The following is a 16,885-nucleotide window of genomic DNA, read 5'->3' on the forward strand; positions in this document are numbered from 1 at the left end:
TGAGGAAAGAGTGAGGCTGTGAGGTATCAAAAATGTCAAAATTCCTTGGACACACACGCGAAATAATGGCAATTTTTCTTGACCGTTTTCTTGAGAGCTGCACACAGGGCTTAAATATGAAGTTCATTAAAAAAGCAGTTGGCGCTGCGCAGCAGAAACCTTATTTTACATCGCTGTAGTAGCATACAGAATAAATAACAGCAAAAAAATTTGTGTTTCGCTTCATCCAAGCAGATCAACATTCAATCAATTGAGTTATGGTCTGATTGTGGCAACTTAACGTAACTTACGGCTCTCTCTTAAAAATTCTGTTAAATGAGTGGCTTATAATTGAACAGCCGAAACTTAACCTAACTTAATGCCACGTCGAAATCTGTTTCATTTTGATTATCTAAGTTCTACGTTCCGTTAAGTTGAATTAAGTTGCCATAATCAGGCTTTTAGACTTAATAAATGCATACATACATATGTACATAGTAAATAAAAAAAAAAAATAATCTTTGAAATAACAGAATAGTGCGAAGTGTTTTAAAATGCTTAAAGCTAAAAGAAATTTGTCAAGACAAACGGCCCGTAATCGGAGAATAGTAGCAGCGGCGCAAATAGAAACGATGCCTGCAATCGGAATTAGATCTGCGTTTATTTATCGACCTCAAAGCAATTATATATGTAGGTGATTTTTACAATAAAAGTCTATCTATACATATCAGTGCCGTACCTATCAGTGTCAGTGAAAAATATAATATCGTTGCCCCAGTTCCAAATAAAGTTGTTCAAACCGTCCGGCATAATGCCGTTTTTTACCGTCAGTACTGCTTCAGTGTTCGTTCCGCAATTGTTTTATACACTCTAAAAACTGCATGTAAAACTGCTCCTGAAAAGTGTTTATTTTCAAACAAAATCTGTGTAAGTATACGCATAAGATGTTCTAGACTAGATTTTTGAACATGAGAGGTTTAAAATACACACACGAAATGTTTATGATTATAATAACTGCCCAAAGGGCCTAATTCACAGTGCTTTATTAAAAATCTGTAGTTANAAAGACATTTTTATCAAAGTTGATAAATATTGACCAGTTTTGTTACACAAATACTCCTACGACCACAGTCAAAAATATTGGCTACAATATGTAATTTTTTTTGCCATATATACGTTTTATCGGTTCACTTGCAAAATATTCGCATTCGCAAAAGCTCCGCATTGATTATTGCGAATGCGGAAGCTCCGCGGTTGCGAATGCGAATGCGAATATTCGCAACAACCCTGATACATACATTGATCTTCAGCTTTTCCTTTATATCATAAAGGCCTGTATGCAGCTCTCAAGAAAAGCAAAAACTCCATATAAAATGACGTACAAGAAATTTTCTTAAGTCAAATTTCCTTAAGGCAGTACGCAGTTCTTAAGAAATTTACTACGCTTTCTACTACGGTTTTCTAAAGTTTTTTGTGAAAAAGAGCACAAGGCAACTCAGGTTTGCAACAGAAATATATGCCCGTTCCATTATTTCTTGAGGAAAGAGTGAGGCTGTGAGGTATCAAAAATGTCAAAATTCCTTGGACACACACGCGAAATAATGGCAATTTTTCTTGACCGTTTTCTTGAGAGCTGCACACAGGGCTTAAATATGAAGTTCATTAAAAAAGCAGTTGGCGCTGCGCAGCAGAAACCTTATTTTACATCGCTGTAGTAGCATACAGAATAAATAACAGCAAAAAAATTTGTGTTTCGCTTCATCCAAGCAGATCAACATTCAATCAATTGAGTTATGGTCTGATTGTGGCAACTTAACGTAACTTACGGCTCTCTCTTAAAAATTCTGTTAAATGGGTGGCTTATAATTGAACAGCCGAAACTTAACCTAACTTAATGCCACGTCGAAATCTGTTTCATTTTGATTATCTAAGTTCTACGTTCCGTTAAGTTGAATTAAGTTGCCATAATCAGGCTTTTAGACTTAATAAATGCATACATACATATGTACATAGTAAATAAAAAAAAAAATAATCTCTGAAATAACAGAATAGTGCGAAGTGTTTTAAAATGCTTAAAGCTAAAAGAAATTTGTCAAGACAAACGGCCCGTAATCGGAGAATAGTAGCAGCGGCGCAAATAGAAACGATGCCTGCAATCGGAATTAGACCTGCGTTTATTTATCCACCTCAAAGCAATTATATATGTAGGTGATTTTTACAATAAAAGTCTATCTATACATATCAGTGCCGTACCTATCAGTGTCAGTGAAAAATATAATATCGTTGCCCCAGTTCCAAATAAAGTTGTTCAAACCGTCCGGCATAATGCCGTTTTTTACCGTCAGTACTGCTTCAGTGTTCGTTCCGCAATTGTTTTATACACTCTAAAAACTGCATGTAAAACTGCTCCTGAAAAGTGTTTATTTTCAAACAAAATCTGTGTAAGTATACGCATAAGATGTTCTAGACTAGATTTTTGAACATGAGAGGTTTAAAATACACACACGAAATGTTTATGATTATAATAACTGCCCAAAGGGCCTAATTCACAGTGCTTTATTAAAAATCTGTAGTTAGCTGCCGTTTCTGAGTTAACTACGCACTGTGAATTTGGCCTTAAGTGTTTAGAATTCAACAAACAAATTTCAAATTTCTTCTACGCCACACATATGGTAAGTAAAAGTTAAAAAGCAGTATTTAAGAAGATTAACAGGTGGTGCAAATTCGCAACAAAACTGCACCGACGAGATTCGCCAATAATTCAAACCCTAGCCTCTTAGATTACTTTATCTCTTCAAGTCTGAAACATATTCTCAAATTCGACCAAATATTCTTTATTTCTGACCATGATTTAATATTTTGTACAGTGGATGTTATGTTTAATCGTCCGTCTGTTAGAAGTACATTCCTGTATCGTGATTTTAAAGCCATAAATGTGAATGAGTTATATCAAAGTATGTCAAGTGTGAGTTGGATGACTGTTGGTTCTGTAATTCTGTCGATGATAAGCTTCTTTTTCTTAATGAAATTCTGACTAAAATGTTTGATAGTCATGTTCCTCTCCGTGTGGCTCGGGCAGTCAATCCATCTTGCCCTTGGTTTAATAAAAAAGTAGACTCTGCTATAAAATTTCGCAATAAGCTATACGTCAAATGGAGAAGGACAAAGACTGATTTCGCCTGGTCTCAATATAAAACAGCTAGAAATAAAGCTACATCATTTATTAAGCAAGCAAAGATCGCATACTGTAGCGCTAAATTGGACCCGTCACTCCCTTCCAAAGTTTTGTGGAGGAACTTAAAAAACTTGAAAGTTCACGGTAGTTCGAAGCCTGAGTGTGATTTAGACCCGAATGTATTGAATGAGCTATTTACGGCTACGAGTAGTAATAAAAGTGCTCCTCACACTTCGAATACTCTCTGGGCTCATACAGCTTTGGAAGAGGAATTTCAATTCGTGGGAGTAAGTGAACGTGAAGTTATGAAAGCTATATGGGGTATTAAATCAGATGCTGTTGGTGACGATGGAATCTCCCTGAAATTTGTCAAACTTGTGCTTCCGTTGATTTTGGACACCATTACCCACATTATTAACCATTGCTTTACGACATCATGTTTTCCTGCGGAGTGGAAAAGAGCCGTCATACTCCCAGTAGCCAAGAATCCTAATAATTATGGGCCGATCAGTATATTACCAGCACTAGCAAAAATATGTGAGTCCTTGATGGCAGTGCAAATCTCGGCGTTTATCAAATAGATTATTATCTATTATCTCCACTACAGTCCGGGTTTAGACCAAAGCATAGCTGCTCCACTGCCATGATGAAAATACTGGATGACATAAGAATACATTTCGACAACAGTGATTTAACTCTCCTGTGCCTTTTAGATTTCTCTAAGGCATTTGACACAGTTAACCACGATATTTTATGTAAGAAACTTCAACAATATTTTGGTTTTTCTGATAATTCTTTAAAACTTATGATGAGTTACTTAGCGGGTAGGGTACAAAAAGTGAAGACGAAGAATGATTCCTCTAGTTTTAAAGCTGTGTCAGCTGGTGTCCCACAGGGATCTGTCCTAGGCCCGCTTTTGTTCAGTATGTTCGTCAATGATGTGTTCTCAGTGTGTAAGTATATTAATGTACATGCGTATGCGGATGATATTCAAGTGTATTTGTCCAGTCGTGTAGGTCTTGTTAAGGATTTGTGTTTTAAACTAAATACATAGTGATTTGTCTGCTATATCGCAATGGGCAAGTGATAACTATTTATGCCTAAATGCTTCTAAGTCTTTTGTGTTGCCGATATGTAATAGTGTGAAGCATGCTGAAAATATCCCTGAATTGTTTATTGATAACAGTGCTTTAATGTTTACAAACAAGATAAAAAGTTTAGGCTTTGTCATTAACTCTAAGTTGTCCTGTTCCGACCACATTAATAGTGTCGTCAGTNTGACTGTTGGTTCTGTAATTCTGTCGATGATAAGCTTCTTTTTCTTAATGAAATTCTGACTAAAATGTTTGATAGTCATGTTCCTCTCCGTGTGGCTCGGGCAGTCAATCCATCTTGCCCTTGGTTTAATAAAAAAGTAGACTCTGCTATAAAATTTCGCAATAAGCTATACGTCAAATGGAGAAGGACAAAGACTGATTTCGCCTGGTCTCAATATAAAACAGCTAGAAATAAAGCTACATCATTTATTAAGCAAGCAAAGATCGCATACTGTAGCGCTAAATTGGACCCGTCACTCCCTNCGACAACAGTGATTTAACTCTCCTGTGCCTTTTAGATTTCTCTAAGGCATTTGACACAGTTAACCACGATATTTTATGTAAGAAACTTCAACAATATTTTGGTTTTTCTGATAATTCTTTAAAACTTATGATGAGTTACTTAGCGGGTAGGGTACAAAAAGTGAAGACGAAGAATGATTCCTCTAGTTTTAAAGCTGTGTCAGCTGGTGTCCCACAGGGATCTGTCCTAGGCCCGCTTTTGTTCAGTATGTTCGTCAATGATGTGTTCTCAGTGTGTAAGTATATTAATGTACATGCGTATGCGGATGATATTCAAGTGTATTTGTCCAGTCGTGTAGGTCTTGTTTAGGATTTGTGTTTTAAACTAAATACATAGTGATTTGTCTGCTATATCGCAATGGGCAAGTGATAACTATTTATGCCTAAATGCTTCTAAGTCTTTTGTGTTGCCGATATGTAATAGTGTGAAGCATGCTGAAAATATCCCTGAATTGTNTAGGATTTGTGTTTTAAACTAAATACATAGTGATTTGTCTGCTATATCGCAATGGGCAAGTGATAACTATTTATGCCTAAATGCTTCTAAGTCTTTTGTGTTGCCGATATGTAATAGTGTGAAGCATGCTGAAAATATCCCTGAATTGTTTATTGATAACAGTGCTTTAATGTTTACAAACAAGATAAAAAGTTTAGGCTTTGTCATTAACTCTAAGTTGTCCTGTTCCGACCACATTAATAGTGTCGTCAGTAGTGTGTATTCCGTTCTGCGTAGGTTGAGAATCTCTGCCTCATTTACGCCATTGGAAACTAGGCGCAAGCTAGCTAGACAACTCATCTTGCCCCACATAACGTACTCTGAACTTGTCTACAGCAAGCTTGACTCAACCTCCTCAGACGTCCCGGTTTTCCCGGACATATCCCAGTTTTAGACTATTTGTCCCGGTGTCCCGGTCCAACCGTAAAATGTCCCGGGTTTCGTTTAGGTGTCCCGGTTTTCTATTTGATTGCACAAATTTTGAATAAAAATTACTACACTGAGAGAAAAAAGCGTTGTAATATTAAGAAAAATTTTATGAATTTACTGGGGGAAATAATGCATGGTAAACATGAATATTTCTTATTTGATTATCGTTTTAAAACAATACTTTCATACCACGCACACGTGCTGTTGCATCAAACTGAACATTTGAATGCACATTTACATGGCTGGCTGTAGCACATGTCTGGAGCGCACGAAGATGCTTGCCACAAATTGCTAATTTCCAGAGCGTCAGGGTTCAAATCCCATTACAGGCAGCATGGAATTTAAATATATATTTTTTTTAAACTTAATTATGAAAAAGCATCCGTTAAGTGCAAAGCGCTTCATTTTAATATTGGCGTATTTGAATTGAATATTTCTATACTAAATACTAAAATTTGTATACTTAAATTTATAACGAGTTGGGTTGGTGCTCTTTCATATGCGATTTTTTTTTTTAATTTAGCACGTTTTGCACAAGCAATAGTTGATGGTTAATATAAGTATGTACCTAAATACGTTAAAATGACATGCACAGAATTTTACAATTATATTAAGCAAAAGCCAGAAGTTTTGAAACAAGTTCACAGCATCGAATCAAATGACTGATATTTTAATGTTACCTTGTATTTAATTTTTTTTCTTTGATTACTTATAAGTACCGTGCCGTATAAAATTATTGACTCAGAGATTCTGTCATCTGATCACAAATTTTGAAAATGTAGCTTTTGAGCCAATTAGTAAAGTGCAAGTCTGAAATTACCAGAAGATTTCGTTGCTTTTTTGCAATTATTTTTTTTTTTGCTGACAGTGTCTTCCACATACAAAAAAATGTCGAACATAGTTTGTATAGAAGAAACTCTCAGTAAAAACAATACCAAAAATCAACTAAATTTTTATGGGCTGCAAAACTTCATTTTCAAAATTTTTATAAAAAAGTCTGAATAGAAAGTTGCGAATTTGTAAGCAAATTTATTGCATTTTCCCGAGTTATGCACAAAGTTTAGAAATTATATTTTTATGTTTTCTGATGTATTTAGTATAAACTGTATTTTTATAAGGAACAAAAAAGGTACATGCATTGTGAAAAATTCTCTGTGCTTTAGTTGTGATAAATTGTTTTGTTTTGCTAGTGTACGTTGTAATGATCTCATGATCGCATGTTTTTTTTTTTGTTTGTCAAAATAAAATTTTACTACATCCTTTCGTACGTAGTACGTAGTTCGTTTGTCGAAACGAAAGGGAAGGGTGCGAGAGGCCTCTGCTTGCTTATATAAAAAGCAATAAAGTTGCTTACGTAGGGCCAAGCCTATTTCTAGAACGGATTGTCCCATGTGAGCTGTCTATTGTTTTGTGTTTGTTTCTGCCAAAGAAAACCTTTTACGACAAGAAAACTGAAAGAATTATGTAAAAATTATTTTTCCAAAAATTTGGCATGGAAAGTTTTTATATATTTTTTTATTGTGTGTGTAGTATGACAATTTAGGTTAGAGTACGTTGCAAATTCTTTTCGGGAATGGATGTGAAAAAGATATGTTGGAATTTTGATCAAAAATACAAGTTGAGAACACAACTATTTTTGACTCAATTACTTCGAAGATAGTGTTTGAAAACCATTATGTCTCCGATCTGAAGAACTTGCCACCAACTATACTATACAGATTTTTTTATTTTTGTTTTGCCAAAATGACAACTTCCTTCAAAATTACAAAAAACCCTTCTAAAAATCGCTTTTTATCCATGTCCCGCGACGTGCTCACTTAAACCATTCGATTTTTAGTGGCTAGCTTAAATGGTTGTAGACTTCTAAATGAATGTATCTGTAAATCGTTCTACTGTCATAGAGTAATGCCAAACTTTTTACCTTTACTGATTAAGTTGAACGATTAGCAGCCACATCCGGTTAAAGGTAAATGATCAATGAAGTCAAACGGTATGAAATTACTTATGCAATTTTCAACGGCTCATACAGTGGCGCAAATATAAATAGGGGAGAGACATTTTAGCATTCTTTGGCTATTTCCCTTACAGTGTAGTAAGAAAAATTTCAAGTTTTGAAACTACTCAAAAACGCCGAAAAACATAAACTCACAGTGGTAATGGTCAAATAAAAATGCGTAACAATTTATTTTTTAGTGCTCATTTACACACGGCGATTTTTGGTGCCGCAACTCGCCGTTTGTAGGAAAGAGTGTGACGAGGAAAGGAGAAGGGCACCGAGATGCTCGCAGAGTACGAAAACAAACCGTACGAAAAGTTTGTGTTCCTTTTCTCATAATGTTCCCGAGCACTCACAATACTCTATACCAGCACTGCTGAAAAATGCGCGACTAATCTCTAAAGCGAGTATTCCGAGATTACTCTCAATCGGGTACAATTGGGCATTAATTAGTCCCAACTAGTCTCATACGGGTACTAATGGAGGTCAATTAGTCCCCAACTCATCCCACTATTAACGATTTAATGATATGTACGCAATTAGGCAATGAAATTTCATGTGCGGCGTTGGCACACGGGGAGAGTATTCGCCTAACAAAACTGAGCACCCCGGTTCGAATCTCAGCTGGCTCAAATTTTTATTTTTAGTTTTATTTTTTAAAAGTGACTAGTCGCTTTTTATACCCGTTTGGATATGAAGGTGAACAATTATGGTCTGATTATGCATACTTCGCATATGTATTTTGTATGTATTCCATTACCCAGAAATTAGCAGAACTTTTAAAAACTTTGCGATCTGTTGAGTTTAGATTTTGCTTCACATTTTCTTAAGTTACACTTTTAGTGCGCTGGTACAAATGGTTGTGCGAAGTTATGCGAAGTATGCATAATCAGACCCTTAGTCACTTCATAGGACATGCTAGAACAAAAGCGATCAGTTCATTCCATATAAAGAGATCAAAAGTGGTATTAGTCGCATGCTCCTTTGCGATTGCTCCCGGAGTCATCCCGGATTAGTCCCATTTTTTGCAGGGAGTGGTCGGCATTCTAACACATTCAAACGATTCAATAAGTGAGACTGTGTGCGTTAAATGCACTGCTCAACTGCCGCCCATCGTATACAAGTGAAACACACACGTGCTCAGGGAGCGCTGAGTGAGCTATGGCGTGCCGATCATTGCTTCATACCAGTGGTCGGCATTTTAACACATTCAAACGATTCAATGAGTGAGACTGTGTGCGTTAAATGCACTGCTCAGCTTCCGCTCTTCATATACGTGTGAAACGCACATGTGCTCAGAGAACGCTCAGTGAGCTATGTCCTGCCGACCACTGCCCTATACCTTTCAACGGCAGCTGAGCACAAACCAAACGAATCGTTTTTCTTTTACTCACTTGCATGGTTTTGATTGTGGTAAAGGTACTCATCCTGAGCAAAACCGAAGCAAAACACGATACACAATTAAAAGAAATCATTCCTTTAAATAGTGCTGAGCACATGAATGTTGCCTACGTAGGTCGGTGTTATGCAGACGAACTTTTGTTTGCCAAATTAAATGGCGGCTGCTTAGTTTGCTCGGAGGTGGTTATGTCGAGTTTGGCACAGGGTTGCACGTTCATTATGGTTTTCATGGCTATTGCCAACACGAAATGAGAATTTCAGATGTACATAACGCGCAAAATTTAAGGCCCGCTTACATACAACTTTGGAGTTGCGTTGGCGTTGGCCTCGCTTCGACAGCTGATTATGAATACATGTATTTATATGAGTCTCCACATAACCAAAGTTGGGCAACGCCAACACAACGCAGAAAGATGGCCAACTCTCAACTTTTCGCGCGCGTCGTTCGTCAGCTGTTCCAAATAATCAAAATTATGTGATTTAATTTTCATATTTAATCAAATACGGGCAAGAAATATAGTTTTTAATGCAATTATTGATGTAAAATTTTGATTTATCTGCCGCTAGTATGTTTATTTAGTGACCAAAGTATTCTCTTCTACGCGTTCATTGTAGCAAGCACGGGCGTTACTCGCGCTGCTGTCAAAGCGACGCCAGCGCCGACGCAACGCCAAAGTTGTATGTGGACGGGCCTTTAAAATTTTTGTATATGACAACACCGAATTTGCTGCAGTTTGACCAAACCAAATTAGTTTGCTGTGAGAGTCACCAAACTCGCTCTCTCCGAGTTTGCTGCAGCAACAATTGCACGCAGTTTGCCAAACAAAATTTCTGCATAACACCGACCGTAGTTAGCAGAATGGTTCAATTTCTGTGCATTGTGTGTGTGTGTGTATTTACGGCTTTGTAAAATGCCACGTCCTGTGATATGCACAGTATATATATACAAACATAAGTAGGTATGTATACTTGGGGATCACTAAACGAATGGTTTCGTTTTGTTTGTGAGCACTAACTTTATGTTTCGTTTGTTTCCCTATTTCTCTGCATTCAATTGTTTTTTTTTTGCATTACCGCTCGCAAAATGTTTCCGAGTGATTTGAATCGGTTGTATTTCGTTACCTTGTTTGAGCGAAACTTCACAGCTGACAATAACAATTGCACACAAAAAAGTCGTTAAATTTTCTTCGTCGATAGCTTGATGTGTTTGCAAAATAATAAGCTTTAGCAAACAAAAGAATTTACAAAAAAAAACTTTTATTTTTAAATTTTTTCCCTGTTAACATTTGTATTTTTTCACTCACAATGCAAACTTAAAATGAAAATACTTTGCGAAAATTACCGAAAAACGACATACAGTGCCGTAATCTACGACCCAAAATTAAGTTTACGTGTTTCGACGTTTTTTTTGTCATTTTAGCTCCTTACAGTGTTATTTAATGTTTTTTATTTTTTATTAAAGTTAGCTCGTTATCTAATAGTAGAGGAGACCGTGGGAGATCGACCTTCACCGATCTGATAACTCGATGAGACATATTTTTGATCAAATATAGTTTATAAACAAATATGCCTATGATAGCTTGCCTATCGAAAAGTGGTCATAGCTATTTTTAATTTAATTAATTTTAATCAATTTTCTTTCATCACCTTCACTCTTGTGATAACCGAATGAGCTTTATCTCAATTGATAGTTTTTAACACACAGAATATGCCTAGGTAGGCTTGCCTACTTATTTCTGTGCATGGCTACGTGGCAAGTAGATGTGAACAGGTAAGTCAATATTGGTAACTACATCGATCTGTTAACCAATCGAAATTGATATCATAGGTAAGATATTTTAATTACAAAACCAATCATGTAGGCTTGCCTGCAAAAAATCGTACATAAAATATTATTGCCAAGCTATAAAGTTCTTGAATTTGATAGGTGCGAGAGAGAAAGTAGAGCGTCCGAGGTACGTATGATAGAACAAGATACAACATAGCAGCTGCACGCTACCTGACCGTTGAATGCATCCGAGTGCGCATGCTCGTGTACATGTGAGTGACAGCATTTATTTACACTTGAACTCTAATTTCGATTACAATTTTTGTATTATTTCACTTTATATATACTTACAGCCAAGAAATAATCAAAAATAAATAATTTAATATATTAATAAATAAAAAAAATTAATTCAACAAATTTTTTTTGTAATTTTAAAGCTAAATTATAAAATTTCAAAAAATCTATATTCTTTATTTAAAACTAGCCGACGCGGCGAACCCCGTCCCGCCCATAATTAGATTTTTAATTTAATCTTTTTGGTCCAACATTTTCTCCAACAGTCCACGATTTCCATTGGCAAATTCATCTGCTAAAATTATGGTTTGGTGGTCGTTTGCCGCCTTAAATAACCGAACGAAAGTGTTATGTCCATGAGAAGGTCCCCGGCGGCAACAATGATCCGGATCTATACACTGAGAAAAAAAACGCGTTGTAATAATAAAAAAATGTTATTTGATTACCGTTTAAAAATGCTCGTATTTAAATCACGTGAAAAGTGTTAACAAAATGGATTTTTCCATTGTACATACACTACGTATAATGGAAATATTCAATTCAAATACGCTCGTATTAAAATTAAGCATTTTTCACTGCACGGCTGGCGTTTTGCACGCTTCGGATGCTTTTTCATATGTTATTAAGAAAGTATATGTATTCAAAGCATGCACAGCGGTGACAACACATACACACGTACAAACATACATGGTATGACATAATGCACTAATCGCGCGCTGTGATGTAGATTCAAACTCAACATTTGAAAACACATTTACATGTATGGCTGTAGCTGAGTGCGCAAAGACGTTTGATACAATTGGTTGCTGCCAAGGGGGCTCGGGTTCAATTACCATCAGACATATCATAAAATAAAAATTGTTTTTTTTTTCTTAAGTATAATTTCGTATAACGAAAAAGCATCTGTGCACTTCACAACGACATATTTTATAACGCACATACTAAAATTTAAAACGAGTTGGGTTGGTGCTCTTTCATATGCGTATTTTTTTAAATTTAGCACGTTTTTTTTTAATTCTAACATTTTTTTCCCTCAGTGTAGTGAATTTGCCCTAGAAACTTTATCTTATAGTTGGTGGCAATTTCAAAATGGATGCGTATCCTTGTTCAACAGAAATACAATATACATACATATACTGAGATGAAATGCGAAAGCAATTTAAGTGAAAATTTATTTTTTTTCTTTCAGGTTCTATATTAAATTCAATTAAAAAAATAAATCTTCATTAAATTGCTTTTATTAAACGGACCTTTAAGGTATTTCGACAGGTAGTGGTTTGAGATTTACGACTGCACAAATCAACCCTGGTATGTCCGAATGAAGCTTTAACGCATAATAATATTGGCAAATCACATCCATTAGGCCAATCGTAATACACGTAGGGATGCAATTTTTGGGGAGTAACATCGATGTTTCGATGCATCGGAAAAATGAACATCGATACTAAAATACATCTCCAGAAAAACATCGATATATCGATGGTTTCCGATGTTTCGAAATTTGTTAGGAAAATTAATACTTTTCAATTCCAACTCTCTGTAATTCAATTATTGTTTTTATTTATTTACCATTCCTTCCCAATAAATAGAATAGAAATGCATGCCGTCGTAAGTTCGCTGGGCCTAAAGTTCCAAGGCCCAATTTCGTTGAAATTTCAACGGGATCCCGGTCCTTTTTTAATTACTAAGTATGCATTTTTAATATCGAAAGATAATAGTAAACTCAGAATTTCTGAATGTTCCTTTTAAAAGAATAAATATTAAAATTCATGGCCAGTCAAAAAATTTTAGGAGCATAATTCGAGGTTAAAACATCGCTGAAACTGGCATCGATATATCGTCTATTTATCGATTTTAGGAAATTGTAAACATCGATGGCAAACACCGAATTTCGAACCGATATTATCGATGTTTCAAAAATAACGATGCTTCGTTTGCATCCCTAAATACACGAGAGTTCGATATATTCAATGGTGCAACAGGTCGATTTAGTCTGACATTCTCACTTGTCGATTTTTAGTAATAACTCGAGCTCAGCATCACCTCACATCTCTTTTTTTGCAATTAGACTTCCTTTACCGTTTCCAATACATGTTTTGAATATTCGTCAAATCGGATCATAAAAAAAAGATTTTTAGTAATAACTCAACTCCAGCGCCAACTGGCGGGTTAAATTGTGAAACTAAACTATCCAGAGACTCACTCAAACACACACACACAACTTTTTTAGGATTTCACTCACAAATATACCTACAGAAGAATTATATACACATTCAAAGATAAGGAAAAGTCATTTTGCCATGCCCTCTTTTCAAAGAGCCTACTTTTCTCCATGAGTATGGGATTGATTTCATATATCTCCATACGAAGTTCCAGTACTTTACCATGAACACTTGCAGAGATATGCAGTATGAAATCCGGCTTGTATGGTAGGTACCACGCCCCCTTTTCCAATAGCTCCATATTTTCTCAATGACTATGCGATTAATTTCATATATCTCCATACCAAGTTCCAGTACTCTACCAAGAACAATTCTAGAGATATGCAATAAGAAAAATTCGACTTTTATGGGAGGTGCCACGCTGGTATAAAGTTCCAGTACTCTACCATAAACACTTCCAGAGATACTTATTATGAAAAATTCGGTTTATATGGGAGGTGCCACGCTCCATTTTCAAATAGTCCGAAATTTTATTCGTGAGTATGCGATAGATTTCTACTCTACCATGAACATTTCCAGAGATATACAGTATGAAAAATTCGGTTTGTATATGAGGTGCCACGCCCCTTTTCCAATAATTCCAGTTTTTCTCCATGAGTATGTGATTGATTTCATATATTTCCGTACCAAGTGCAAAAATTTCTCCAATTTTTCTCAAGAGTCTGCGATTGATTTTATATACATAGTATCCCCATACACTTCGGTGTTCGGTGAAAATTCGGTTTATATGGGAGGTGCCACGCTCCGTTTTCAAATAGTCCGAATTTTTCCTCATGAGTATGCGATTGATTTCATATATCTCCGCACCCAGTTCCAGTGCTGTACCATGAACACTTCCAGAGAAATGCAGTATGAAAAATTCGTATTGTATGGGAGGGCCCACGCGCTTTTACAATAGCTCAAATTTTTCTCAAGAGTATGCGATTGATTTCATATACATAGTACCTCCATACCAAGTTCCAGTACTCTACCATGAACATTTCCAGAGATATACAGTGTGAGGTGCCACGCTCCTTTTCCAATAGCTCCAATTTCTCTCCATGAATATGTGACTGATTTCATATATTTTCGTACCAAGTTCAAAAATTTTACCATGAACGCTTCCACTACTTACTTTAGTTAGGATTAGAAATGGGTTAGCCAAGGATTAGAGACATGAGCCTCTTAAAAGTAATAAGGGATTTAATTTTTTTTAATTTTGAGTTGCGTCGTTATTGCAGAGGACCATCGGCATGTGAATTCATATATTTCGATAATGAAATAAATTCGAGCATAAATACGATTTTTAGTAGATATACATATTATTTTTCCTGTTATCAATACATATTTTGAATCTGAGAATAATCGGAACATAAACCCGATTTCTAGTAATAACTCGACTCCAGCGCCACCTGAAGGCTCTTTTTTTGCAATGGTATTGCTTTTCCTATTGTCAATACACATCTCAAATATGAGGCGAATCGGACCATAAATACGGGTTTTACTAATAACTCGACTCTGCGCCACCTAGCGGTTGTTTTAATAGTTATTCTGCTATCCGGAAGGTAGGAAAATTCAAGAAACATATATAATAAAAATCGGTCCAGCCGTTCTTGAGTTATAAATGGTGTAACTAACACGACTTTGTTATATATATATAGATTAAATTATTTATTTTTGATTATTTCATAGCTGTAAGTATATATAGTGAAGTAATACAAAAATTTTAATCGAAGTTAGAGTTATAGTAAATTAGAGTTCAAAATTACTCGCAAGTGTAAATAAATGCTGTCACTCACATGTACACGAACATGCGCATTCGGATGCATTCAACGGTCAGGTAGCGTTAGGTTAACAGATCGATGTAGTTACCAATATTGACTTACCTGTTCACATCTACTTGCCACGTAGCCATGCACAGAAATAAGTAGGCAAGCCTACCTAGGCATATTCTGTGTGTTAAAAACTATCAATTGAGATAAAACTCATTCGGTTATCACAAGAGTGAAGGTGATGAAGAAAAATTGATTAAAATTAATTAAATTAAAAACAGCTATGAACACTTTTCGATAGGCAAGTTATCATAGGCATATTTGTTTATAAATTATATTTGATAAAAAAAATGTCTAATCGAGTTATCAGATCGGTGAAGGTCGATCTCCCACCGGCTCTTAGACTATAACAAAAATCATGTGAGTAAAAATTTCAAACTTTGAAAAGTTTGAGCTTTTTAATTAGATTTCTTAGAAACATTCTGGGTATGTAGTTTTGTAGCCAATTCAATTTCAGTTAAGTAAAAATTTTAAGTAGCTAGGACTTGCCGTTGATGTTTGGCATTTTTTTAAGGAGTTTCTCATTTTCTCAATACAAAAAATAAAATAATTTACTTTGTGTAGAAGAAAATGCGCGAACAAAAAATTCGCAAAAATCAACGGTAAGTCCTAGCTGCTTCAAACTTACACTTTATTATATTAAAATTAACTACATAACTGCATACTCAAAAAATTCTTTAAAATCTGGTTAAAATTTTAAAATTTTGATTAATATTTATTAAAATTCGTAGATTTCATAAATTTATTTTGAAAGTAAGCTATATTTTCGTAAAAAAATAATAAATAATTTGTTTAATGAAGAAAAATAGTCAACACTTGTTAAAATGTATTTTCTTATTTATATTCTCTCCACCGTATATACATATGTATATGTTCATGTATTACACCTACCCAGTCACAGGAAACGGTGTGCAACTTCGGGCGCGACGAATCACTGGGGTTTGAATGTCACGAATCAAGGACTGCGCTCTGTGACGAATTCTGTTCGTCTCATCTTGAAAAGTCTGCAAATAAGCAAGTCAATATTTATTCGTAATTACATGCACAGAATTAATAAAACAAAATAAAATTCTTAAATATAGAAATATTAGCTTTAAAACGACGTTAAGATGAAGTCTCTACAGTGAGCAGAACCCTAGATATAACGATTTGAAGAAGATGTAAACCAAAAACTCATTTCCTTCACGTCTCTTATAAACTATCTATTTGATAAATATATTCCTCTAAAAGCAGTAAAAATGCAAAGTAAAAGACAGCCATGGTTCACAAACGAAGTTTTGTCGGCTATCAAAGCACGCAATAAGTCGTATAACTATTGGAAACGGCACCCCACAAATGAAATCTGGGAGTTTTATCGCTGCGCCAGAAATCGTGCCACACTTACAATGAGGAATTCCAAAAGACTGTTTTTTCAGACAAAACTTGATATTAATTTATCAGCTAAAAGTTTGTGGAAAAATCTTAAATCTGTGGGTATCGGATGTAAGATCGATTCGGGATACGATTTGGACCCTGATTCCATTAACGACTTCTTTGTACAGTCGAGCAACTGCAAAAATAATAGAAATTTCAAAATAGACAAAACTTTGCTACATACACCTGACAATGCTTTGCAGTTTAACGCAGTAACTGAGGATGATGTCATAAGAAAATCAAACGCTGTTGGAAAGGATGGTATAAGGAGGTAATATATGC

The 16,885-nt window shown here is 35.4% G+C and overlaps 1 long non-coding RNA gene across 1 annotated transcript in view; it reads right to left on the reverse strand.

Moving 5' to 3' along the window:
• Positions 1 to 16,196, reverse strand: part of LOC108361745 (uncharacterized) — a 23,997-nt gene extending 7,801 nt beyond the window's left edge. The window contains exon 1 of the long non-coding RNA XR_001847356.1: positions 16,082 to 16,196. This is a non-coding gene — a long non-coding RNA (uncharacterized LOC108361745). The remainder of the gene's footprint in view (positions 1 to 16,081) is intronic.
• Positions 16,197 to 16,885: the final 689 nt, after the last annotated feature.

The sequence above is a fragment of the Rhagoletis zephyria genome, unplaced genomic scaffold, assembly GCF_001687245.7.
Source record: "Rhagoletis zephyria isolate East Lansing unplaced genomic scaffold, Rhagoletis_zephyria_1.1 Rzeph_scaffold_00833, whole genome shotgun sequence".
Classification (NCBI taxonomy): domain Eukaryota; kingdom Metazoa; phylum Arthropoda; class Insecta; order Diptera; family Tephritidae; genus Rhagoletis; species Rhagoletis zephyria.